This window comes from Hemitrygon akajei, chromosome 9 (genome assembly GCF_048418815.1).
Source record: "Hemitrygon akajei chromosome 9, sHemAka1.3, whole genome shotgun sequence".
Lineage (NCBI taxonomy): Eukaryota > Metazoa > Chordata > Chondrichthyes > Myliobatiformes > Dasyatidae > Hemitrygon > Hemitrygon akajei.
Window position 1 is genome coordinate 172,692,365 of NC_133132.1, and position 27,040 is coordinate 172,719,404.

Sequence of the window (27,040 nt, forward strand, 5' to 3'; positions counted from 1 at the left end):
ATGATGGCAGTATTGGTTGTGTTGCGTTGGGTAGAGAAAGCTAGACAAGTCAAAGCATTGATATGCTCAGGTTCATCCTCAGTTCTAGCAAGTTTAAGGTCTTTTCAGTCAAGATGTACTATGAAGTCCTTCAGTCAGTCACAAGAGTTGCAAATCAGGGAGGTCAGGTTAAATTTCTATGGGTTCCAGCTCATGTAGGGGTGAAGGGGAATGAGAGGGTGGATGAGTTGGCAAAGGGGGTGTTAAAGAAAGAAAATATAGAGGTGCATGTAAGTATCAGTAAAGCAGAGGTTAAGTGTGTAATCTGGGAAAAAATCAACCAAATGTGGCAAGAAAGATGGGACAGGGAGGGGAAAGGGAGGCATTTATATCAAATACAAAAGAGTGTTACAGGTACTAGGGTAGGTAGTGGATACAGAAGAGAGGAAACTGTGTGGACTAGGTTAAGGCTGGGGCACTGTGCACTAAACAAAACATTGAAATTGATAGGGAAACATCAGACAGGCTCGTGTGAGGAATGTCAGGAAGAGGAGTCAGTAGAACATGTAGTTCTGAGTTGCAGGAAGTATGGGATACAGAGAGAGATGATGAGAATTAATCTAAGGGAATTGGGGGTGCAGGAATTCACATTAAAAGGGTTGCTGGGCATGGGTGAGAGAGCACAGGTTAGGGTATTTTTAGCTTTCTTAAGGGGTATAGCATTTTTTTATAGGATATGATGGATAAACAGGAATAGGGTACTAGGATGGCCAAAGATGGGAGGATTAAGTGTAGGTTAGGGTATGTGTGTGTGTGCGATTGGGTGAAGGGATTTAGAGTGTGAGTCTATCGCACACTCCGGAGCAGAAGGTGGTGGTAATGCACGACTAAGCTGGGTGCCAACTGCGGTAAAATGAGATGGGGAGAGAGAGAGAGTGCTGAATCTCACTGTGAAAGACCATGTGTGTTTGTTCAGTTATAGACTAGAAAAACTTAAACGATGGGCAGCTGTTGGCTCTTGTGCAGGAAGATTTAAAAGTAAAAAAAAAACAAATACTGGAGTGTATGGAGGCAACCAACAGGAAGTTCACGGACTGTATGACCCGGCTGACGACGAACATTGAAAAACCGACTAACTCTTTTGCTTTAATAAAGCACCTTGTTAAATGTGTAAAACATGTCTGCATCAGTGTTATCTTGTATTTCCATACAATGTTACACATCTATTGTCAGAGAAGTACATGCATAAATAGTTAAACCACCTTCATACGAGCAAGGACAAAAAACAGGGCAAAGTGAGTACACTTATTTATTCAGTAAGTTATGGGTCAAAGTATTTGGTGAGTGCATTTCTAACTCTTCTGGCTTCAGTCTCGTTGCCGTCTGTTCCAAAATTGTTAGGTTAGGTTCAAGAAAACAATGAAATGGTGCGCTGCTGTCTGACAGCGTTTTCAGATTTCTCTGGTTACCCCGTCCACTCTGATCTGCCTGAGCAGCATTTTCAAAAATACCCACCCTGGAAAGCGTTTCTGAAAAGCTCCGGTTTCAGGGGGAGGAAAACACCATTTTAGTGTTGACGGAGGGTAAAAACGAAGAGAAAAAGCTTCGTTTATGGATTTATCCGGCGTAGTGTGGATGTAGTTGTAGTGTACAGTATTGGTGTGTTCTAATTTGTTCAGTATTTCATTTAACTTACTTAAACAGTCGTTAATCTTTTTTACACCTTTTTAACCATTTCCATGAAACTTCGCCTAATTGTGCAGCTGCTTAATTGGGCCAAAATGTACAGGTCCCGATGTGTCCCCATTAACTGGAACCCACTGTCTATGGAGAAGAAGCAGTGGAGTATCTGGGAACCTTAGAATGAGCTTTGGGTGATAAGTAGCACAAAGAACTAATCTGATAGGAAACCCTACCACTATTGACTGTTATGTCTCAAAGGTTTGAAAGGTACATTTAATGTCAGAGAAATGTATACAATATACATCCTGAAATGCTTTTTCTTCACTAACATCCACAAAAACAGAGGGGTGTCCAAAGAATGAATGACAGTTAAATGCTACAACCCCAAGGCCCCACCGCTCCCCACTCCCATGCATAAACAACAGTAAAGCAATGATTCCCCCCCACCAGCAAGAAAAAGCATCGGCCCCCCCACCGAGCACTCAACTGTGCAGCAAAGCATCAGCAAAGACACAGACTTGCAGTACCCCAAAGACTACTCGTTCACCCAGTAGTCGACAGACCACAGGCTCTCCCTCCCTAATAAGGGAGAAAGAGGTGTCTCCGTTTCACAGCGAGATGGGAGACATAACAAACAACTCATTGGTTTATAATGTTGTGTGATCCAAGGATTCAAGATTTGATGTACATTTATTATCGAAGTATGTATGCAGTATACAACCTTGAGATTCATCTTTCCAATAGACAGCTACAATACAAAAAAAACCACGGAACCTGCTCAGAGAAAAATATCAGCCACCTCCCCATGTGCCAAAGAAACACAAATTGCACAAACAGCAACAAAAAAAGAGTGAAAACCACGGAATATTAAACACGAAATCAAAAGAGTTCAGGCTTATTTGATTCATTTCAGTTAGTCAAAATCGCACAAAGTAGCAATAATAAAAAGGAGTGACCAAAAACCGGAAACACATCATAACGTGAACCACAGAGTCCAGTCCACCATGTAAATTGCCCAAGACCCAGGATTCTGGCACCATCTTCCGACAGCATCGAGGGAGAGAGAGACTATCACACACAGTGATCTTCCTCAGGCAGCAGTGAGTGAGAGGGAGAGAGAGACTATCACACACAGTGACCCTCCTCAGGCAGCAGTGAGTGAGAGGGAGAGAGAGACTATCACACACAGTGACACTCCTCAGGCAGCAGCGAGTGAGAGGGAGAGAGAGACTATCACACACAGTGACACTCCTCAGGCAGCAGCGAGTGAGAGGGAGAGAGAGACTATCACACACAGTGACCCTCCTCAGGCAGCAGCGAGTGAGAGGGAGAGAGAGACTATCACACTCAGTGACACTCCTCAGGCAGCAGCGAGTGAGAGGGAGAGAGAGACTATCACACACAGTGAACTTCCTCAGGCAGCAGCGAGTGAGAGGGAGAGAGAGACTATCACACACAGTGACCCTCCTCAGGCAGCAGCGAGTGAGAGGGAGAGAGAGACTATCACACACAGTGACCCTCCTCAGGCAGCAGCGAGTGAGAGGGAGAGAGAGACTATCACACACAGTGACCCTCCTCAGGCAGCAGCGAGTGAGAGGGAGAGAGAGACTATCACACACAGTGATCTTCCTCAGGCAGCAGCGAGTGAGAGGGAGAGAGAGACTATCACACACAGTGACCCTCCTCAGGCAGCAGCGAGTGAGAGGGAGAGAGAGACTATCACACACAGTGACACTCCTCAGGCAGCAGCGAGTGAGAGGGAGAGAGAGACTATCACACACAGTGACCCTCCTCAGGCAGCAGCGAGTGAGAGGGAGAGAGAGACTATCACACACAGTGACCCTCCTCAGGCAGCAGCGAGTGAGAGGGAGAGAGAGACTATCACACACAGTGACCCTCCTCAGGCAGCAGCGAGTGAGAGGGAGAGAGAGACTATCACACACAGTGACCCTCCTCAGGCAGCAGCGAGTGAGAGGGAGAGAGAGACTATCACACACAGTGACCCTCCTCAGGCAGCAGCGAGTGAGAGGGAGAGAGAGACTATCACACACAGTGACCCTCCTCAGGCAGCACCGAGTGAGAGGGAGAGAGAGACTATCACACACAGTGACCCTCCTCAGGCAGCAGCGAGTGAGAGGGAGAGAGAGACTATCACACACAGTGACCCTCCTCAGGCAGCAGCGAGTGAGAGGGAGAGAGAGACTATCACACACAGTGACCCTCCTCAGGCAGCAGCGATTGAGAGGGAGAGAGAGACTATCACACACAGTGACCCTCCTCAGGCAGCAGCGATTGAGAGGGAGAGAGAGACTATCACACACAGTGACCCTCCTCAGGCAGCAGCGAGTGAGAGGGAGAGAGAGACTATCACACACAGTGACACTCCTCAGGCAGCAGCGAGTGAGAGGGAGAGAGAGACTATCACACACAGTGACCCTCCTCAGGCAGCACCGAGTGAGAGGGAGAGAGAGACTATCACACACAGTGACCCTCCTCAGGCAGCAGCGATTGAGAGGGAGAGAGAGACTATCACACACAGTGACCCTCCTCAGGCAGCAGCGAGTGAGAGGGAGAGAGAGACTATCACACACAGTGACCCTCCTCAGGCAGCAGCGATTGAGAGGGAGAGAGAGACTATCACACACAGTGACCCTCCTCAGGCAGCAGCGAGTGAGAGGGAGAGAGAGACTATCACACACAGTGACCCTCCTCAGTCAGCAGCGAGTGAGAGGGAGAGAGAGACTATCACACACAGTGACCCTCCTCAGGCAGCAGCGAGTGAGAGGGAGAGAGAGACTATCACACACAGTGACCCTCCTCAGGCAGCAGCGAGTGAGAGGGAGAGAGAGACTATCACACACAGTGATCTTCTTCAGGCAGCAGCGAGTGAGAGGGAGAGAGAGACTATCACACACAGTGACCCTCCTCAGGCAGCAGCGAGTGAGAGGGAGAGAGAGACTATCACACACAGTGACCCTCCTCAGGCAGCAGCGAGTGAGAGGGAGAGAGAGACTATCACACACAGTGACACTCCTCAGGCAGCAGCGAGTGAGAGGGAGAGAGAGACTATCACACACAGTGACCCTCCTCAGGCAGCAGCGATTGAGAGGGAGAGAGAGACTATCACACACAGTGATCTTCCTCAGGCAGCAGTGAGTGAGAGGGAGAGAGAGACTATCACACACAGTGATCTTCCTCAGGCAGCAGTGATTGAGAGGGAGAGAGAGACTATCACACACAGTGACCTTCCTCAGGCAGCAGCGAGTGAGAGGGAGAGAGAGACTATCACACACAGTGACACTCCTCAGGCAGCAGCGAGTGAGAGGGAGAGAGAGACTATCACACACAGTGACCTTCCTCAGGCAGCAGCGAGTGAGAGGGAGAGAGAGACTATCACACACAGTGACCTTCCTCAGGCAGCAGCGAGTGAGAGGGAGAGAGAGACTATCACACACAGTGACCCTCCTCAGGCAACAGCGAGTGAGAGGGAGAGAGAGACTATCACACACAGTGATCTTCTTCAGGCAGCAGCGAGTGAGAGGGAGAGAGAGACTATCACACACAGTGACCCTCCTCAGGCAGCAGCGAGTGAGAGGGAGAGAGAGACTATCACACACAGTGACACTCCTCAGGCAGCAGCGAATGAGAGGGAGAGAGAGACTATCACACACAGTGACCTTCCTCAGGCAGCAGCGAGTGAGAGGGAGAGAGAGACTATCACACACAGTGACCCTCCTCAGGCAGCAGCGAGTGAGAGGGAGAGAGAGACTATCACACACAGTGACACTCCTCAGGCAACAGCGAGTGGGAGGGAGAGAGAGACTATCACACACAGTGACCTTCCTCAGGCAGCAGCGAGTGAGAGGGAGAGAGAGACTATCACACACAGTGACCCTCCTCAGGCAGCAGCGAGTGAGAGGGAGAGAGAGACTATCACACACAGTGACCTTCCTCAGGCAGCAGCGAGTGAGAGGGAGAGAGAGACTATCACACACAGTGACCCTCCTCAGGCAGCAGCGAGTGAGAGGGAGAGAGAGACTATCACACACAGTGACCCTCCTCAGGCAGCAGCGAGTGGGAGGGAGAGAGAGACTATCACACACAGTGACCCTCCTCAGGCAGCAGCGAGTGAGAGGGAGAGAGAGACTATCACACACAGTGACACTCCTCAGGCAGCAGCGAGTGAGAGGGAGAGAGAGACTATCACACACAGTGACCCTCCTCAGGCAGCAGCGAGTGAGAGGGAGAGAGAGACTATCACACACAGTGACCTTCCTCAGGCAGCAGCGAGTGAGAGGGAGAGAGAGACTATCACACTCAGTGACCCTCCTCAGGCAGCAGCGAGTGGGAGGGAGAGAGAGACTATCACACACAGTGACCCTCCTCAGGCAGCAGCGAGTGAGAGGGAGAGAGAGACTATCACACACAGTGACCCTCCTCAGGCAGCAGCGATTGAGAGGGAGAGAGAGACTATCACACACAGTGACACTCCTCAGGCAGCAGCGAGTGGGAGGGAGAGAGAGACTATCACACACAGTGATCTTCCTCAGGCAGCAGCGAGTGAGAGGGAGAGAGAGACTATCACACACAGTGACCCTCCTCAGGCAGCAGCGAGTGGGAGGGAGAGAGAGACTATCACACACAGTGACACTCCTCAGGCAGCAGCGAGTGAGAGGGAGAGAGAGACTATCACACACAGTGATCTTCCTCAGACAGCAGCGAGTGAGAGGGAGAGAGAGACTATCACACACAGTGACCCTCCTCAGGCAGCAGCGAGTGAGAGGGAGAGAGAGACTATCACACACAGTGACCCTCCTCAGGCAGCAGCGAGTGAGAGGGAGAGAGAGACTATCACACACAGTGACCCTCCTCAGGCAGCAGCGAGTGGGAGGGAGAGAGAGACTATCACACACAGTGATCTTCCTCAGGCAGCAGCGAGTGAGAGGGAGAGAGAGACTATCACACACAGTGATCTTCCTCAGGCAGCAGCGAGTGAGAGGGAGAGAGAGACTATCACACACAGTGACCCTCCTCAGGCAGCAGCGAGTGAGAGGGAGAGACAGACTATCACACACAGTGACCCTCCTCAGGCAGCAGCGAGTGAGAGGGAGAGAGAGACTATCACACACAGTGACCCTCCTCAGGCAGCAGCGAGTGAGAGGGAGAGAGAGACTATCACACACAGTGACACTCCTCAGGCAGCAGCGAGTGAGAGGGAGAGAGAGACTATCACACACAGTGACCCTCCTCAGGCAGCAGCGAGTGAGAGGGAGAGAGAGACTATCACACACAGTGACCCTCCTCAGGCAGCAGCGAGTGAGAGGGAGAGAGAGACTATCACACACAGTGACCCTCCTCAGGCAGCAGCGAGTGAGAGGGAGAGAGAGACTATCACACACAGTGACCCTCCTCAGGCAGCAGCGAGTGAGAGGGAGAGAGAGACTATCACACACAGTGACCCTCCTCAGGCAGCAGCGAGTGAGAGGGAGAGAGAGACTATCACACACAGTGACCCTCCTCAGGCAGCAGCGAGTGAGAGGGAGAGAGAGACTATCACACACAGTGACCCTCCTCAGGCAGCAGCGAGTGAGAGGGAGAGAGAGACTATCACACACAGTGACCCTCCTCAGGCAGCAGCGAGTGAGAGGGAGAGAGAGACTATCACACACAGTGATCTTCCTCAGGCAGCAGCGAGTGAGAGGGAGAGAGAGACTATCACACACAGTGACCCTCCTCAGGCAGCAGCGAGTGAGAGGGAGAGAGAGACTATCACACACAGTGACACTCCTCAGGCAGCAGCGAGTGAGAGGGAGAGAGAGACTATCACACACAGTGACCCTCCTCAGGCAGCAGCGAGTGAGAGGGAGAGAGAGACTATCACACACAGTGACCCTCCTCAGGCAGCAGCGAGTGGGAGGGAGAGAGAGACTATCACACACAGTGATCTTCCTCAGGCAGCAGCGAGTGAGAGGGAGAGAGAGACTATCACACACAGTGACCCTCCTCAGGCAGCAGCGAGTGGGAGGGAGAGAGAGACTATCACACACAGTGACACTCCTCAGGCAGCAGCGAGTGAGAGGGAGAGAGAGACTATCACACACAGTGACCCTCCTCAGGCAGCAGCGAGTGAGAGGGAGAGAGAGACTATCACACACAGTGACCCTCCTCAGGCAGCAGCGAGTGAGAGGGAGAGACAGACTATCACACACAGTGACCCTCCTCAGGCAGCAGCGAGTGAGAGGGAGAGAGAGACTATCACACACAGTGACCCTCCTCAGGCAGCAGCGAGTGAGAGGGAGAGAGAGACTATCACACACTGTGACCCTCCTCAGGCAGCAGCGAGTGAGAGGGAGAGACAGACTATCACACACAGTGACCCTCCTCAGGCAGCAGCGAGTGAGAGGGAGAGAGAGACTATCACACACAGTGACCCTCCTCAGGCAGCAGCGAGTGAGAGGGAGAGAGAGACTATCACACACAGTGATCTTCCTCAGGCAGCAGCGAGTGAGAGGGAGAGAGAGACTATCACACACAGTGACCCTCCTCAGGCAGCAGCGAGTGAGAGGGAGAGAGAGACTATCACACACAGTGACCTTCCTCAGGCAGCAGCGAGTGAGAGGGAGAGAGAGACTATCACACACAGTGACCCTCCTCAGGCAGCAGCGAGTGAGAGGGAGAGAGAGACTATCACACACAGTGACCCTCCTCAGGCAGCAGCGAGTGAGAGGGAGAGAGAGACTATCACACACAGTGACCCTCCTCAGGCAGCAGCGAGTGAGAGGGAGAGAGAGACTATCACACACAGTGACCCTCCTCAGGCAGCAGCGAGTGGGAGGGAGAGAGAGACTATCACACACAGTGACACTCCTCAGGCAGCAGCGAGTGAGAGGGAGAGAGAGACTATCACACACAGTGATCTTCCTCAGGCAGCAGCGAGTGAGAGGGAGAGAGAGACTATCACACACAGTGACCCTCCTCAGGCAGCACCGAGTGAGAGGGAGAGAGAGACTATCACACACAGTGACCCTCCTCAGGCAGCAGCGAGTGAGAGGGAGAGAGAGACTATCACACACAGTGACCCTCCTCAGACAGCAGCGAGTGAGAGGGAGAGAGAGACTATCACACACAGTGACCCTCCTCAGGCAGCAGCGAGTGAGAGGGAGAGAGAGACTATCACACACAGTGACACTCCTCAGGCAGCAGCGAGTGAGAGGGAGAGAGAGACTATCACACACAGTGACCCTCCTCAGGCAGCAGCGAGTGAGAGGGAGAGAGAGACTATCACACACAGTGACCCTCCTCAGGCAGCAGTGAGTGAGAGGGAGAGAGAGACTATCACACACAGTGACCCTCCTCAGGCAGCAACAAGCAAAAGTTTGGTCGATGGTGCTGACCACCCACTTACCATCTGCACTCTCTTTGATGATTTCAATCTTCCTCGATGCTTTAATTGGTGAGAAATGGAATCGATCATGGGCTCGAGCCCCATCTCCAGACTTCTTGGCCTTAAGGCCACGCACTTTGCTCGAAGTGTCACAGAACCCTTTCAGAGACAGCAAAGCATAGGTCACTTCACTGGCCAAAAGCACCTGCAAAATGTAGATCACAAATTCCAATAATAGCAGAACCACATCTGAAAGAAAAAGAAGATGCAAAATAAATGAAAGAAGTTTCATGAACCATGTGGAGGATGTCACCCCTTGGTCACATTGTTCACTGGCACCATGGCTACGTCGGAAAGAGAAATATTTTCAACTGTCATCAGCCAGATTCTACGGCAATAATGAAAGAAAACAGTATGATTTTCGTTTCTTCTTCTTTTCTTGCTTTCTGACATTTTTGTCTTATGAAGATAGTTTGAGTGAGCTAGGCCTTTCCTCTTTGGAGCAAAGGAGGATGAGGGGCGACTTTATGAAGTTGTACAAGACGATAAGACACAAAGACTGAGTGGACAGTTAGAGACTTTTTCCTAGGGTGGAGATGGCTAATACAAGTGGGCATAACTTTAAGGTGATTGGAGGAAAGTATAGTGGGTGGGGGGAATGGCAGATGTAAGTTTTTTACACAGTGATGAGTGTATGAAACATCCTCTCAGGGGTTGTGGTTGAGGTAGCTACATTAAGGACAATTACAAAACTCTTAGATAGGCAAATTAATGACCGAAAAACTGAAGGGCAAGATGGAGGGACGGATTAGATTGATCTTAGAAAGGTTTGCACAACAGTGTGGACCGAAGGGCCTGTACTGTAATACTCTAAGTTCTATGTTCAAGAAGGCATCTTATCAATAATTCTCAAGGATGATTAAGCATGAACAAGAAAATGAATTTTTTAAATTGAGTAATTCAATAAATAAAAGTTAATTTGATGTTTTAGATTACTAAGTGCCTTATCAAGAAACTGAAGTTAGGACCAATAATCTACTGATTATCCAATAGAACTCAGGAATTAATTTCCATTGCACAACTTTGAATTTAAACATTAATAATATAAAACTAAAGAAGTTTTTTTAGAAAATGTCTCAGAACACTGGAAGTCCAAAGGAGTACAGGCGGCAGCTCATCCTCGAATCTGTTGAGTAGGAAAGACATTGTCATGAGAGGTAATGATTTTCTAAACCAGTGATTGTTCTGACAAAAGCTCTCTTCTCATGGTTTCTGAGACAAGGCTGTGTAGAAAATAAGAATCCCGCCACTGAGAAACTGGCTTCTATCCAAAGAAACAAAAGCTGCAGGCACAGAGGCTATGAGTAACAGTTGATGAATACGCATGAAGAAAATACAGATTGAAGGACTACATCCCGACTGAAAGAGCATGACCCGCCCCCGCCTCTGCACTTGTGACTTCTGATATGGAATAATCTGCTGATCTCCCTACCATTCTGAAATTCTGTAGCTCATGTGAGTATGATTTGATATTTTGCTGTGAGCAAAGTGGTTGGCACATCGCTTTATAGTGCCAGCCATCATTGATGGGGATTGAATTCCCACCGCTGCCTGTCTGTTCTTCCCATAACCGGGTGTTTTATTTTCTGGTTTCCTCTCACATTCCAAAGATGTACGTGTCGGAGTTAGCGTGTTGTGGGGTATGCTATGTTAATGCCAAAAGCATGGTGACACTTGCTGGCTGCCACCTGCTCGATTACTTGATTTGATCAAGCAATGCTTTCCACTCTACGTTTCCTTGTGCCTGTAACAAACAAAGCTCAACCTTCCCTCTTTATACAAAGGGGTAGTCTAATATAATTGATAAATTTCTTTTACAATGGCTTCATTTTCTGTAAAGTAACAGGCCAGTATATTTGATATTCAGATGGATCTAATAGACTGGATGATGAGTCTTTGTTAATTAAACTAAGGAGATGGATTTACTTCTCAATATTGTTCTGATGTGAAGTGGAGTGTGTCAGGGGGTGAAAGGTTTTAGGAAGGATGGCTGGGATGAGAGGGTGAATATGGCATAGAGCTTTTATTTTAAAGTAAATTTCAAAGTTCAAAGGAAATTTATTATCTAGTCAAGTCAAATCAAGTCAACTCACTTTTATTGTCATTTTGACCATAACTACTATGTACAGTACATAGTAAAAATGAGACAACGCTTTTCAGGACCATGGTGTTACATGACACAGTACAAAAACTACACTGAACTATATAAAAAAACAACAAAGAGAGAAAAAAAACAGCTACACTAGTCTACAGACCTACCCAGGACTGCATAAAGTGCACAAAACAGTGCAGGCATTACAATAAATAATAAACAGGACAGTAGGGCAAGGTGTCAGTCCAGCCTCTGAGTATTGAGGAGTCTGAGAGCTTGGGGGAAGAAACTGTTACATAGTCTGGTCGTGAAAGCCCAAATGCTTCGGTACCTTTTGCCAGACGGCAGGAGGGAAAAGAGTTTGTATGAGGGGTGCATGGGGTCCTTCATAATGCTGTTTGCTTTGCGGGTGCAGCGTGTAGTGTAAATGTCCGTGATGGCGGGAAGAGAGACCCCGATGATCTTCTCAGCTGACCTCACTATCCGCTGCAGGGTCTTGCGATCCAAGATGGTGCAATTTCTGAACCAGGCAGTGATGCAGCTGGTCAGGATGCTTTCAATACAACCCCTGTAGAATGTGATGGGGGTTGGGAGATGGACTTCCCTCAGCCTTCGCAGAAAGTAGAGACACTGCTGGGAAATTTCTTTGCTATGGAGCTGGTGTTGAGGGACCAGGTGAGATTCTCTGCCAGGTGAACACCAAGAAATTTGGTGCTCTTAACAATCTCTACCGAGGAGCTGTTGATGTTCAGTGGGAAGTGGTCAATCTACAACTCAGAGATTCATTTTTTGTGGTCATACTCAACAAATCTTTAATGGAATAATAACCATAATGGAATCAATGAAAGATCAGTGTGCAAAAGACAACAGATTGTGCAAACGCAAAAAGAAAGAAATAATAATAATAATAAATAACTATGCAATAAATATTGAGAACATGAGATAATGCCTTGAAAATGAGGTCATAGGTTGTGGGAACATTTCAATGATGGGGAAAGTGAAATTGAATAAAGTTACCCCCTTTTGGTTTAAAAGCCTGATGGTTGAAGGGTAGTAACTGTTCCTGAACCTGGTGGTGTGGGTTCTAAGGCTGCTGTACCTTCTTCCTGATGGCAGAAGTGAGAAGAGAGCATGGCTTGGGTAGTGAGGGTCCCTGATGATGGATACTGATTTCCTGCAACAACACTTCATGTAGATGAGCTCTATGGTTGAGAGCTTTCGCTGTAATGGACTGGACCACATCCACTACATAGGATTTTCCATTCAAGGGCAATGCTGCTTCCATACCAGGCTCTGATGCAGCCAGTCAATATACTCCACTACACATCTATAAAAATTCGTCCAAATTTTAGACAGCATGCCGAATTTCCACAAACTCCTAAGGAAGTAGGGCACTGACGTGCTTTCTTCATAAATGCACCTAATTGCTGGGACCAGGATAGGTCATCCAAACTATTAAGACTGATGAATTTGATGTTGCGGGATCTCCCAGTAGACACCATTTTAATTCCACTTTCCATTCCCATTGTGACATGTCAGTCAATGGCCTCCTCCACTGCTACAATAGGGCCACACCCAAATTGGAGGAGTCACATCTCATATTCTGTCTGGGTAGCATGCGCATGGAATTCTAGAACTTCTGGTAATGCCCCCCCCCCCTTCACCATTTCCCATTCCCATTTTCCTCTCTCCTCTCCTTACCTGCCTATCACCGCCCCCTGGTGCTCCTTCCTTTCCCTTTCTTCCATGGCCTTCTGTCATTCCTATTAGATGTCTCCCATCTCTAGCTCCTTATCTCTTTCACCAATCAACTTCCCATCTCTTTACTTCACCCCTCCTCCCTCCTGGTTTCAACCATCACCTGTTACCTTGTATTTCTCCCCTCTCCTACCTTCTTACTCTGGCTTCTCATCTTTTTTCCCCAGTTCTGAGGAATGGTCACAGCCTGAACCATTGACTGTTTTCTCTTTTTCATGAATGCCGCCTGACCTGCTGAGTTCCTGCAGCATTTTGTGTGTGTTGCTCTGGATTTCCAGCATCTGCAGATTTCCTCTTATTTGTGTTTTACCACCATCTTTGATTTGGCCTACAGCAGTGGTGTCACCAGCAAACTTGAATATGGCATTGGTCCTGCGCCTGGCCACATAGTCATAGATGTAAAGTGAGTAGAGCAGGGGGCTAAGCACACAGCCCTGTGGTGCGTCTGTGCTGATGGAGATCGTGGAGGAGATGCTGTTGCCAATTCAAACTGACTCGGGTCTGCAAGTAAGGAAATCGAGGATCCAATTGCACAAGGAGGTACTGAAGCCAAGGTCTTGGAGCTTATTGATTAGTTTTGAGGGGATGACGGTATTGAATGTGAGCTGTAGGTGATGTATTGCATCTTTGCTGTCCAGATGTTCCAGGGTTGAGTGAAGAGCCAATGAGATGGCATCTGCTGTGGACCTGTTGCTCTGGTAGGGCAAATTGGAGAGGATCCAGGTCACTTTTCAGGCAGAAGTTGATATATTTCATCACCAAGTGATGAAAGGTATCATTTAAGGTCTGTTACTATGACAGATTGCTGAAGTGAGTGAATTGAAATGCTTCTTTTCAAGTCAAATTTGTGACTATAGCTGATCTTCCACATAGTTCTTTTTATACTTTAGGAGCACAAAGGCTATTTAGAAAAGATACATGGTGTAGAAACTGCCCGTTCTACCCTTCCAATCCTTACTGACTGTTACAGTCTCCTTGAACCTCCTCCTATGTTTGGTCATCAAAATCTACCATCACAAGTCTCCTTTTGTTCTCTCTCAGAAATATGTTGAACTGTCAATTCTATGCACCTTGACTATCTGGTTCAGCTTCCTCCTTTCCTCTTTCCTCTTCTTCAGTTCCCTTCTCTGATGTTTTACCTCTTCCCATCTGCCTATCACCTCCCCCTGGTGCCCCTTTTCCTTCCCTTTCTCCTATGGTCTGCTCTCCTGTCCTTCTTCAGCCCTTTGCCTTTTCCACCTATTGCCTCCTTACTTCACCCCCATACTCCAGGACCTGGCTTCACCTATCACTTGCTAGCTTTCATGAATCACCTGTTGATTCATTTCCATAGATACTACCTGATCCGCTGAGTTCCTCCAACATTTTGTGTGTACGTTGCTCTGGATTTCCAGCACCTGCCTATGCTAACAAGTTCCATATTCCACCTCAGTTAGTATGTCACTTTACAATGCCAGTTCAAAGTTCAAAGTAAAATTCATTATCAGAGTACATACATGTCACTACATACAACCCTGAGATTCTTTTTCTGCGGGCATACTTAGCAAATCTATAGAGCAGTAACTGTAAACAGGATCTGTGAATTGTAAACATCAGAGACTGTAAACTAATGGTCACCAACCTTTTTAATCCCAAGATCCCCTACCTCGGCCTTAATGAAAGGCGAGATCGACCCCAGATCGATTAGAAAAGACCGTAAGTAAAACCCCGCAACCCGGAAGTAGAAAAAATGTACAAACACCAGGGGTCACCACCCTTTCTTTTGCACCGCGGACCGGTTTAATATTGACAATATTCTTGCAGACTGGCTGACTTGGGGTGGGGGGGGGGGGGTGGTTGTTAAACACAACCCGAATACAGCGATATTTGAAGCAGGTTCCCTATGTCCAGTCTATTCCGCAATTTAGTTTACGTGGCTCTCAGCACTTAGCTTCTGTCCTGCTTGCTCACATTTTTTCCGCTGAAAAAACTCAACAGGTTTGTCTTTAAGTGCAGGGACCAGTGCGTGGCGGGGGAGCTACACGCATGCGCACTGGGCAGAAAGAACGGAACTAAAACCCTGCAACCTGGAAACAATCCCTCAACAGTATTTGTGTATTTATTTTTCATTTTTTTTCGGGATCTACTGGGAAAGTCTCAAAGATCGACCAGTCAATTGCGATCGACGGGTTGGTGACCACTACTGTAAACTATAAATAAACTGTGCAATGCAGTTATAAATAAATAACAACATGAAATAACAAGATAAAAGAGTCATTAAATGAGTGTATGTGTCCCCTTTTGTTCAAGAGCATGATGGTTGAGGGGTAGTAACTGTTCTTAAACTGGGTGGAATGAGATGGTGAGGGTCTTTGATGATAGATGCTGTTTTCTACGGCAACATTTCATTTACATGTGCTCAATGGTGGAGCTAAGACCAAAAGATATTACGCCATTCAGCCCATCGAGTCTGCTCTGTCATTCCATCATGGCTGATCCCAGATCCCATTCAAAACCATACATCTGTCTTCTCACCATATCCTTTGATGCCCTCTCCAATCAGGAAATGATCAACTTTCACCTTAAATATATCCATGGACTTGGCCTCCACCACAGACTGCGGCAGAACATTCCACAAATTTACTACTCTCCAGCTAAAAAATTCCACCTTACCTCTGTTCTAAAGGGTCACTCCTCAATTTTGAGGCTGTGCCCTCCAGTCCTGGATATCCCCACCATAGGAAACATCCTCTCCACATCAACCCTATCTAGTCCTTTCAACATTCAGTAGATTTCAATAAGATCCCTAGGTAATCTTTTAAATTCCAGTGAGTACAGGCCCAAAGCTGCCAAATGCTCCTCATATGTTAACCCCTTCTTTCCCGGAATCATTTTATGAACCTCCTTTGGACTCTCTCCATTGACACACATCCTTTCTGAGATATGAGGTCAAAACTGTTGACAATACTCTTAAGTGCAGCCTGACTAATGTCTTATAAAGGCTGGGCATTATCTCCTTGCTTTTATATTCTATTCCCCCTGAAATATTACATTTGCATTCTTTTCCACATACTCAACCTGTAAACTAACTTTACATAAGGACTCCTAAGTCCCTCTGCACCCCTGATGTTTGAGCCTTCTCAATTAGGATAGTAGTCTGCTCCTTTTACCAAAATGCATTATCATACATTTCCCAACACTGTATTCCACCTGCCACCTTTTTGCCCATTCTTTCAATTTGTCTGAGTCCTGCTGCAATCGCATTGCTTCCTCAGCACTCCCTCCCACTCCACTGAGCAGGGGAAGGCTCATTCTAACCAATTCCTACAGGAGCACCATCAAGAGTGTCCTGTCCGGATGCAAGGCATCTGACCACAAGTCCCTACAGAGCACAGTAAAAACTGTTGAGAGCTTCATCATGATCCTGCAAACTTAAATTTGCCGGACCAACAACAGCTCTTTACTTTATCCTTGTTACATACACGCAACCCTGTAAAATTATCAGCAGCAATAGATCACACCTGGAGTCTGGTTTTGCTGTTAACAAAACACTTTTTTATTAGTAACTACGTCATATAGTAACTTAAACCAGGTAAATGAAGAGTTAACGGTGTTATGCATATATATGTGTAATTATATAAATCCCCAAACTTCTTCAAGCTTAGATGGTAGGTGATGCAGTCTTACGATGGTATGTAAGAAAGGTTCAGTTGAAATGCACAGGTTAATTAATGCGAGATGTTTGTAATCCAAAGGGGAATATTGTGAGAAGGCAATTACGTCGTTATTCTACAGATTCCATGACAGCAATACAAAATAACAATAGCAGTAGGTTTTATCTCTGAAATTGTTCCACTCCACACACAAAGTATCACCAACAGTGATCTTCAATGAATATCCTTTCAACACAAGTGGTACCACACCTGAATTCAGCTACGGGACATCCCAAAGTGGTGGCCACAGGATACTCAAACAGAATCCACGTATGGATTATCACCAACAGTAGCTCATCACAAAGGGGATCATCTTCAAGGGAGCCACCACCCAGGCAAGAGTCGACACACCAGTAGATTCCACAAGGTTACCCCAATCACACACAACGTGATAGCCACTTATCCAGTTCCACGACATACGAAATAACTCCCACAGTGACTTGCCACGGGGTGCCTTTCTTCAGTGAATTACCACACCCAGACAAAGGGTAAACACACACGTGGTATTCACAAAGGTTTTCACCTCACCAGAAAACCCACTCCTGTGGATTAACTCTGTGACAAACACACTTTTGAATCCAAATCGAAACAAACTCACCCTCACAGGCTACTTGGAGAGAGAGTCCAAACAGTGATCTCTTTGTCACCAGATTTCTTCTGTTTCAAACCTTCCTCTCCTCTCTTCTCTCTTCTCTGCGAACTTCTAGTCGCAGTAACTTGTGAGAGTCATATATCAATACTCTGGATCGATCTCAACTCACTCCTTTTGGGCTACTGAAAGTTTAAACCAGCGACCCACTCACTGGTGTCATCCATTGACCGAATCCATCTTGACTCTGACTGTGTGTCTGTGTGTCCTTGTATATTCAAAACAAGCCATCAGAAACCATAAGCATTTTAAAGTGACAGTGCGCAGAAAAAATGAACCCTAGGGGTATAGAACAATCCTTTTCACCAGTTTATTCCTTAAATCTCAGCTGGCAAGAGGTGCAAAACCAAATACCAGCAGGACAACATTCCTCTCCCCCGGGGGCTCATAGCGGACTTCTAACTTAGTTGGTACAGCATTTGCCTTTATACCATAAAGAGTTGTTAATCATTACAGAAGATGGGCAAACAGAAGGAAGTCAACTTCTTTGTGATTTTATAGGTGTGCCAAAGTCAGCTTTCTTTGTCAATCAGGCAGTCACACAGAGCAGGTATTACACAAGTCATACTGACCAAGTACAATGTTCTATAAAATCATTCCCTACTTCCAGAACACTCAAAACTTCATCAGTCCTTCCTCCCTCTTTGTGATATTTATCAGGAAGATTGTAGACAAAGGGCCTGAAGCAGTGTTGAGGATCCCTACAACCGAATCCACGATCTCCTTGACCCACCGCCGTCAGGAAGGAGGTACAGGAGCATCAGGACAAGCACTGCCAGACTGGGTGACTGATTCTCCCCTAGGCTGTGAGACTATTGAACACCCTGCCACCACTGACGTCTCATCACTGTTAGGTATGGTCTTTCGTTGATTCTGTTGTGTTTCTTGGATTTACTGAGTATGCCCACAAGAAGATAAATTTCAAGGTTTTATGTGGTGACATATTTATTTATTTATTTATTTATTTATTTTTATATATATATATATATATATATATATATATATATATAATTCATGTTCTGCATCTGAATTTTAAAAAGAGTGCATATAATGTTCCGAAGCCTATTTGAGATTCATCCAACACCTCATTGGCTTCAATAATTTTCAAGAATCTCCGGCGTGAACCTTAAACAGGGGTATGCCTACGAAGAATTCTAAATCAGCTTTAAAACCTATTTTTGTCTTAAGATAAAATCAGAAAGTGCTGGAAACACTCAGTAGGCCTGGTAGCTGCTTCAGAAAGAAACTGTTAATAGAGTCATAAAAATCTACAGCACAGAACAGGCACTTCAACCCATCTAGTTTGTGCCTAACCATTTAAACTGCCCAGTCCAATCAATCTGCAGCTGGATCATAGCCCTCCATGCCCCTACCTTCCATGTATCTATCCAAACCTCTCTTGAAATCAAAATTGCATGCACCCACTTGCACTGTTGTTCCACACTCTCACTACCCTCTGAGTGAAGAAGTTTCACTTCATGTTCCCTTTAAACTTTTCACCTTTCACTCTTAACTCATGATCTCTAGTGTAGTCTCATCCAACCTCAATGGAAAAAGCCTTCTTGCATTTACTCTATCCATATCCATCATAATTTTATAAACCTCTATGGAATCTCCTCTCAATCTTCTATGCTCTAGGGAATAAAGTCCTAAATTGTTCAATCTTCCCTTATAACTCAGGTACTCCAGACCCAGCAACATTCTTGTAAATTTTCTCTGTAATCTTTCAACCTTATTTACATCTTTCTTGCAGGTAGGTGACCAAAACTGCACACTATACTCGAAATTAGGCTTCACCAACATTTATACAATTTCAACATACCAACTACTGTACTTAATACTTTGATCTATAAAGTGCTAAAACACTTTCTTTACAACTCTATCTACGTGTGATGTTACTTTCAATAAATTATTGACCCGTGTTCCGAATTTTCTGTGTTCTACCACATTCCTCAGTGCCACACTGCTCACTGTGTAAGACTTGCCCCAGTATGCAACACTTCATACTTCTCGGCATTAAATTCCATTTGCCATTTTTTAGCCCATTTTTCCATTTAGTCTAGATCTCACTGCAAGTTTTGTTAGTCTTTTTCACTGTTCACTACACCCGCAATCTTGGTGTCACCTGCAACTTTGATGATCCAAATATCATTTAGATCATTGATATAGATGACAAAAAAACCTAGCACCGATCCCTGCAGCACTCCACTAGTCACGGGCCTCCAGTCAGAGAGGAAAACATCTACAACTGCTCTCTGGCTTCTCCCACAAAGCCAATGTTGAATCCAACTTACTACCTCATCTTGAATGCCAAGTGAACAAACCTTCTGGACCAATCTCCCATGTGGGTCCTTGTCGAATGCCTTTTTGAAGTCCACATAGAGAACATCCACTACGTTGCCTTCATCAGGTTTTTTGGGAACTTCCTCAAAACACTCTCGAAGTTTGTTCAGACATGACCTAGCACTCACAAAACCATGCTGAATAACCCTAATCAGCTGCTGCCTATCAAATAGTAATATATCCGGTCACTTAGAATACCTTCCAATAACTTTCCCACAACTGAAGTTGGGCTCACAGGACTATTAAGTACCTGGTTTATTTTTAGAGTCATTCTTAAACAACAAAACAACATTACTGCTGTGGCCATTTCTGAGACTTGGATGGCTCAGAGGCAGGAATAGTTACTTCGAGTGCCAGGTTTTAGATGTTCCCGAAAGGAAAGGGAAGGAGGCAAAAGAGTTGGGGGCGTGGCACTGTTGATCAGAGATAGTGTCATGGCCCTAGAAAAGGAAGAAGACATGGATGGATTGTCTACAGGGTCTCTGTGGGTGGAAGTTAGGAACAGGAAGGGATCAATAACTCTACTGGGTGTTTTTTACTGACCACCCGATAGTAACAGGGACATCAAGGAGCAGATAGGAGATGGATTCTGGAAAGGTGTAATAATAACAACAGGGTGGTCATGGTGGGAGATTTTATTTTCCCAAAGATCGATTAGCATGTCCCACAAGTGAGGGGTTTAGATGGGGTGGAGTTTGTTAGGTGTGTTCAGGAAGGTTTCTTGAAATAATATGTAGATAAGCCTACAAGAGAAGAGGTTGTACTTGATCTGGTATTGAGAAATGAACCTGGTCAGGTGTCAGATCTCACAGTGGGAGAGCATTTTGGAGATGGTGATCACAACTCTGTCTCTTTACCATAGCATTGGAGAGGGATAGGAACAGGCAAGTTAGGAAAGCGTTTAATTGGAATAATTGGACTGAGGCTATCAGGCAGGAACTTGGAAGCATAAATTGGGAACAGATATTCTCAGAGAAATGTATGGAAGAAATTGTGGCAAATATTTAGGGGATATTTGTGTGGAGTTCTGCGTAGGTACGTTCCAATGAGAGGGAAAGGATGGTAGGGTACAGGAACAATGGCGGACAAAGGCTGTTGAAAATCTAGTCCAGAAGAAAAGAAGAGCTTACGAAAGGTTCAAAAAACTAGGGAATGATAGAGATCTAGAAGATTATGAGGCCAGCAGGAAGAAGCTCAGGAATGAAATTAGGAGAGCTAGGAGGGGCCATGAGAAAGCCTTGGCGGACAGGATTAAGGAAAACTCCAAGGCATTCTACAAGTATGTTAAGAGCAAGGGGATAAGACATAAGAGAATATGACCAATCAAGTGTGACAGTGGAAAAGTGTGTATGGAACTGGAGGAGGTAGCAAAGGTACTTAATAAATACTTTGCTTCAGTATTCAGTATGGAAAAGGATCTTGGTGATTGTAGGGATGACTTACAGAGGACTGAAAAGCTTGAGCATGTAGATATTAAGAAAAAAGATGTGCAGGAGCTTTTGGAAAGCATCAAGTTGAATAAGTCTCCAGGACTGGAGGAGATATACCCCAAGCTACTGTGGGAGGCGAGGGAGGAGATTACTGAGCCTCTGGCAATGATCTTTGCATCATCAATGGTGGCAGGAGAGGCTTGGAGGATTGGAGGGTTGCGAATGTTGTTCCATTATTCAAGAAAGGGAGTAGAGATAGCCCAGGAAATTATAGACCAGCGAGTCTTGCTTCAGTGGTTGGTAAGTTGATGGAGAAGATCCTGAGAGACAGGATTTATGGACATTTGGAGAGGCATAATATGATTAGGTGTAGTCAGCATGGCTTTGTGAAGGGCAGGTCATGCCTTAGAGGCCTGATTGAGCATTTTGAGGATGTGATTGAACACATTGATGAAGGAAGAGCAGTAGATGTAGTACATGGATTTCAGTGAGGCATTTAACAAGGTACCCCATGAAAGGTTTATTGAGAAAGTAAGGAGGCATGGGATCCAAGGGGACATTGCTTTGTGGATCCAGAACTGGCTTGCCCACAGAAGGCAAAGTGTGGTTGTAGACAGGTCATATTCTGCATGGAGGTCAGTGACCAGTGGTGTGCCTCAGTGATCTGTTCTGGGACCCCTACTCTTCGTGAATTTTATAAATGACAAGGATGAAGAAGTGGAGAGATGGGTTAGTAAATTTGCTGAAGACAGAAAAGTTGGAGGTGTTGTGGATAGTGTGGTGGGCTGTCAGTGGTTACAGCGGGACATTGATAGGATGCAAAAATGAGCTGAGAAGTGGCAGATGGAGTTCAACCCAGATAAGTGTGAGGTGGTTCATTTTGGTAGGTCAAATATGATGGCAGAATTAATGGTAAGACTTTTGGCAGTGTGGAGGATCAGAGGGATCTTGGGGTCTGAGTGCATTAGATCCATTGGCCTTCATCAATCGTGTGAGTTTAAGAGCTGAGAGGTAATCTTGCAGCTATATAGGACCCTGATCAGACCCCACTTGGAGTACTGTGCTCAATTCTGGTCGCCTCACTACAGGAAGGATGTGAAAGCCATAGAAATGGTGCAGAGGAGATTTACAAGGATGTTGCCTGGATTGGGGAGCATGCCTTATGAGAATAGATTGAGTGAACGTGGCCTTTTCTCCTTGGAGAGATGGAGGATGAGAGGTGACCTGATAGAGGTGTATAAGATGAAAAGAGGTTTTGATCATGTGGATAGTCGGAGGCTTTTTCCCAGGGCTGAAATGACTAACATGAGAGGACACAGTTTAAAGGCGCTTGGAGGCAGGTACAGAGGAGATGTCAGGGATAAGTTTTTTATGCAGAGAGTGGTGAGTACGTGGAATGGGCTGCCGGCGATGGTGATGGAGATGGATACGATAGGGTCTTTTAAGAGACTCCTGGATAGATATATGGAGCTGAGGAAAATAGAGGGCTATGGGAAACCCTGGGTAATTTCTAAGGTAAAGACATGCTCCGCACAGCTTTGTGGGCCGAAGGGCCTGTATTGTGCTTTTGGTTTTCTATGTTTCTATGAGAGGAAGGAAACTTTCCGGAACATATTTGACAAACTGTATCCCATCTACCGTAAGTCCTTTTAGTGTATGTGAGTCCCAGTCAAGATGTTGAAAGTTGAAATCAGCACAGTCATGTAGTGGTTAGCACAGCACTTTATAGCACCAGCAATTAAGATTCAATTCCTGCCGTTGTCTGTAAGGAGTTTGTCTGTTCTCCTCTTGACTGTGTGGATTTCCTCCAGGAGCTCCAGTTTCCTCCCATTACACCATTCCAAAGATGAACGTGCTAGGGTTAGTGAGATGTGGGCAATATTGGCACTGGAAGTATGGCGACAGTTCCAGGCTGCACCCAGCACATTCATGGACTGTGTTGGTCATTGATGCACACAACACATTCCATCTTTCCTGCATTGATATAAATGCAGCTCAGGACACTGGCTGCACCATTATCAACCTTTTGATTCCTGACTTTTTCTCTGCTTTTACCAACATCTTCCTCCACAACCTCTCCCCTAACTGTTCTAGCACTCTGGTACCTTCCCCCCATAGCGTTAGCAAACCTTTCCACTAGGATATCAATCTTCCTCCAGTTCAAGTGCAATTTGTCCCTACTGTAAGGGTCCCAACTTCCCTGGAAGATAGCACAATGATCCAAAAATCTTAAATCCTTCCTCCTACACCAACTCCTTAGCCAGATGTTAAACTCTATAATCTTCCTATTTCACTAGCATGAGTAGCAATCCTGAGATCACAATCCTGGAGGTCTTGTTCTTTAAATTAGCGCCTTACTCCCTGAACTCACTTTGCAGGACCTCACCATTCTTCCTACATGGACCACTACTTCTGGCTGTTCACCCCACTTAAAAATTCTGCGGACTTGATCCAGGATGTCCCACACCCTTGCATCCAGGAGGCAAAATACCACCCTGGAATCTGGTTCTCATCCACAGAACTTCTTTCTGTTCTCCTAATTAACAAATCCTCTGACACTACAGCTCACCTATTCTCCCCTTCTGAACCACAAAGGCAGACTTTCTACCCCCACCCCCACCCCCAACAGTATCCAAAGTGAAATACCCTTTGTTGAGGGGGATGACCACAGTGGTATTCAACACCAGCTGCTTAACCCCTTTCACCACCCTGACTGTCACCCAGATTCTTGTGTTCTCTACCTTGGTGTAACTACCTCTCTATAGGTTCTATCTTTCACCCCTCAGCGTCCCGACTAAACTGGAGTTCTTCCATTTCCAGCTCCAACTCTTTAATGTGGATAGCTAGAAGCTGCAGCTGGATGCACTTCTTGCAGATGAAATTGTTGGGGACACTGAAGGTCTCCCTGCTTTCCCACATCCTGCAAGAAGTGCATTCAACTCTCATACCTGGCATTTCTATTGCTCTAAATATAACCATATAACCAAATAACAATTACAGCACAGAAACAGGCCATCTCGGCCCTTCTAGTCCGTGCCGAATGCGTACTCTCACCTAGTCCCACTGACCCGCACTCAGCCCATAACCCTCCATTCCTTTCCTGTCCATATACCTACCCAATTTTACTTTAAATGACAATACTGAACCTGCCTCTACCATTTCTACTGGAAGCTTGTTCCACATAGCTACCACTCTCTGAGCTAAGAAATTCCCCCTCGTGTTACCTTTAAACTTTTGCCCCCTAACTCTCAACTCATGTCCTCTTGTTTGAATCTCCCCTACTCTCAATGGAAAAAGCCTATCCATGTCAACTCTATCTATCCCCCTCATAATTTTAAATACCTCTATCAAGACCCCCCTCAACCTTCTACGCTCAAAAGAATAAAGACCTAATTTGTTCAATCTTTCCCTGTAACTTAGGTGCTGAAACCCAGGTAACATTCTAGTAAATCTTCTCTGTACTCTTTCTATTTTGTTGAGATCTTTCTTATAATTCGGTGACCAGAACTGTACACAATACTCCAAATTCGGCCTTACCAATGCCTTGTACAATTTTAACATTACATCCCAACTCCTATACTCAATGCTCTGATTAATAAAGGCCAACGTAACAAATGCTTTCTTCACCACCCTATCCACATGAAATTCCACCTTCAGGGAACTATGCACCATTATTCCTAGATCACTCTGTTCTACTGCATTCCTCAATGCCCTACCATTTACCATGTATGTCCTATTTGGATTATTCCTACCAAAATGTAGCACCTCACACTTATCAGCATTAAACTCTATCTGCCATCGTTCAGCCCACTCTTCTAACTGGCCTAAATCTCTCTGCAAGCTTTGAAAACCTACTTCATTATCCACAACACCACCTACCTTAGTATCATCTGCATACTTACTAATCCAATTTACCACCCCATCATCCAGATCATTAATGTATATGACAAACAACATTGGACACAGTACAGATCCCTGAGGCACACCACTATTCACCGGCCTCCAACCTGACAAGCAGTTATCCACCACTACGCTCTGGCATCTCTCATCCAGCCACTGTTGAATCCATTTTACTACTTCAATATTAACACCTAAAGATTGATCCTTCCTAACTAACCTTCAGTGCAGAACCTTGTCAAAGGCCTTACTGAAGTCCATATAGAAAACATCCACTGCTTTACCCTCGTCAACTTTCCTAGTAACCTCTTCAAAAAATTCAATGAGATTTGTCAAACATGACCTTCCACGCTCAAATCCATGTTGACTGTTCCTAATCAGACCCTGTCTATCCAGATAATTATATATACCTTCGCTTAGAATACTTTCCATTAATTTACCCACCACTGATGTCAAACTTACAGGCCTATAATTGCTAGGTTTACTCTTAGAACCCTTTCTAAACAATGGAAGCACATGAGCAATACGCCAATCCTCCGGCACCATCCCCGTTTCTAATGACATTTGAAATCTTTCTGTCAGAGCCCCTGCTATTTCTACACTAACCTCCCTCAAGGTCCTAGGGAATATCCTGTCAGGATCTGGAGATTTATCCACTTTTATATTCCTTAAAACAGCCAGCACTTCCTCCTCTTTAACTGTCATAGTTTCCATAACTTCCCTACTTGTTTCCCTTACCTTACACAATTCAATATCCTTCTCCTTAGTGAATACCGAAGAAAAGAAATTGTTCAAAATCCTCCCCCCCCCATCTCTTTCAGCTCCACACATAGCTGTCCACTCTGATTCTCTAAGGGACCAATTTTATCCCTCACTATCCTTTTGCTATTAATGTAACTGTAGAAACCCTTTGGATTTATTTTCACCTTACTTGCCAAAGCAACCTCGTATCTTTTAGCTTTTCTAATTTCTTTCTTAAGATACTTTTTACATTCTTTGTATCAAAGGATATCCTAGCAGAAAAGACAGTGGAACAGCAATGGCAGATATTCTTGGGAATAATGCACAAGGTGCAAAATCAGTTCATCCCCCAGAGAAGGAAGGATTCAAATGGGGGAAAGGGGCCACAGTGGTTGACAAACGAAGTCAGAGATTGCATAGCATTAAAAAAAAGGAAGTATGACAGAGTTAAGGTGAGTGGGAGGACAGATGATTGGGAAGTTTTTAAGAAACAACAGAACTTAACTAAAAAGGCAATACAGGGAGAAAAAATGAGGTACGAACGCAAGCTAGCCAGGAATATAAAGGAGGATAGCAAAAGGTTTTTTAGGTATGTGAAGAGAAAGAAGTTAGTTAAGAACAATGTTGGGCCCTTGAAGAATGAATTGGGTGAAATTGTTATGGGAAACAGAGAAATGGCAGAAGAATTTAATAAGTACTTTAGATCTGTCTTCACTAAGGAAGACACAAGCAATCTCCCAGATGTATGGATGGGCCAAGGACATAGGGTAACAGAGGAAATGAAACAGATTGACATTAGGAAGGAAACAGTGATGAGTAGACTGATGGGACTGAAGGCTGACAAATCCCCAGGCCCAGATGGTCTGCATCCTAGAGTACTAAAGGAGGTGGCCCTGGAAATTGTGGATGCATTGGTAATCATTTTCCAATGTTCCTTAGCTTCAGGATCAGTTCCTGAGGATTGGAGAATGGCTAATGTTGTCCCACTTTTTAAGAAAGGAGGGAGGGAGAAAACAGTGAACTATCGACCTGTCAGCCTGACATCGGTGGTGGGGAAGATGCTAGAGTCCATTATTAAGGATGAAATAGTGGCATATCTAGATAGCAGTGATAGGATTGGGCCGAGCCAGCATGGATTTACCAAGGGTAAATCATGCTTGACTAATCTGTTGGAGTTTTTCGAGGATGTAACCAGGAAGTTAGACGGGGGAGATCCAGTGGATGTAGTGTACCTCGATTTTCAGAAGGCATTTGATAAGGTCCCGCATAGGAGATTGATGGGTAAAATCAGAGCTCATGGCATTGGGGGAAGACATTGACATGGATAGAAAA

At 45.7% G+C, this 27,040-nt stretch overlaps 1 protein-coding gene across 8 annotated transcripts in view; it reads left to right on the forward strand.

Moving 5' to 3' along the window:
* LOC140733757 (4-galactosyl-N-acetylglucosaminide 3-alpha-L-fucosyltransferase 9-like) overlaps positions 1 to 27,040 on the forward strand; it is a 76,826-nt gene that overhangs the window by 23,186 nt on the left and 26,600 nt on the right. For 5 of the 8 annotated variants that reach the window (XR_012100343.1, XR_012100344.1, XM_073057494.1 and 2 more), the window contains exon 2: positions 17,958 to 18,151. The exons of 2 other annotated variants lie outside the window; for them this stretch is intronic. The gene's annotated coding sequence lies outside the window, so the exon portion shown is untranslated. The remainder of the gene's footprint in view (positions 1 to 17,957; positions 18,152 to 27,040) is intronic. One more of the 8 variants, XM_073057499.1, reaches the window with a different exon arrangement.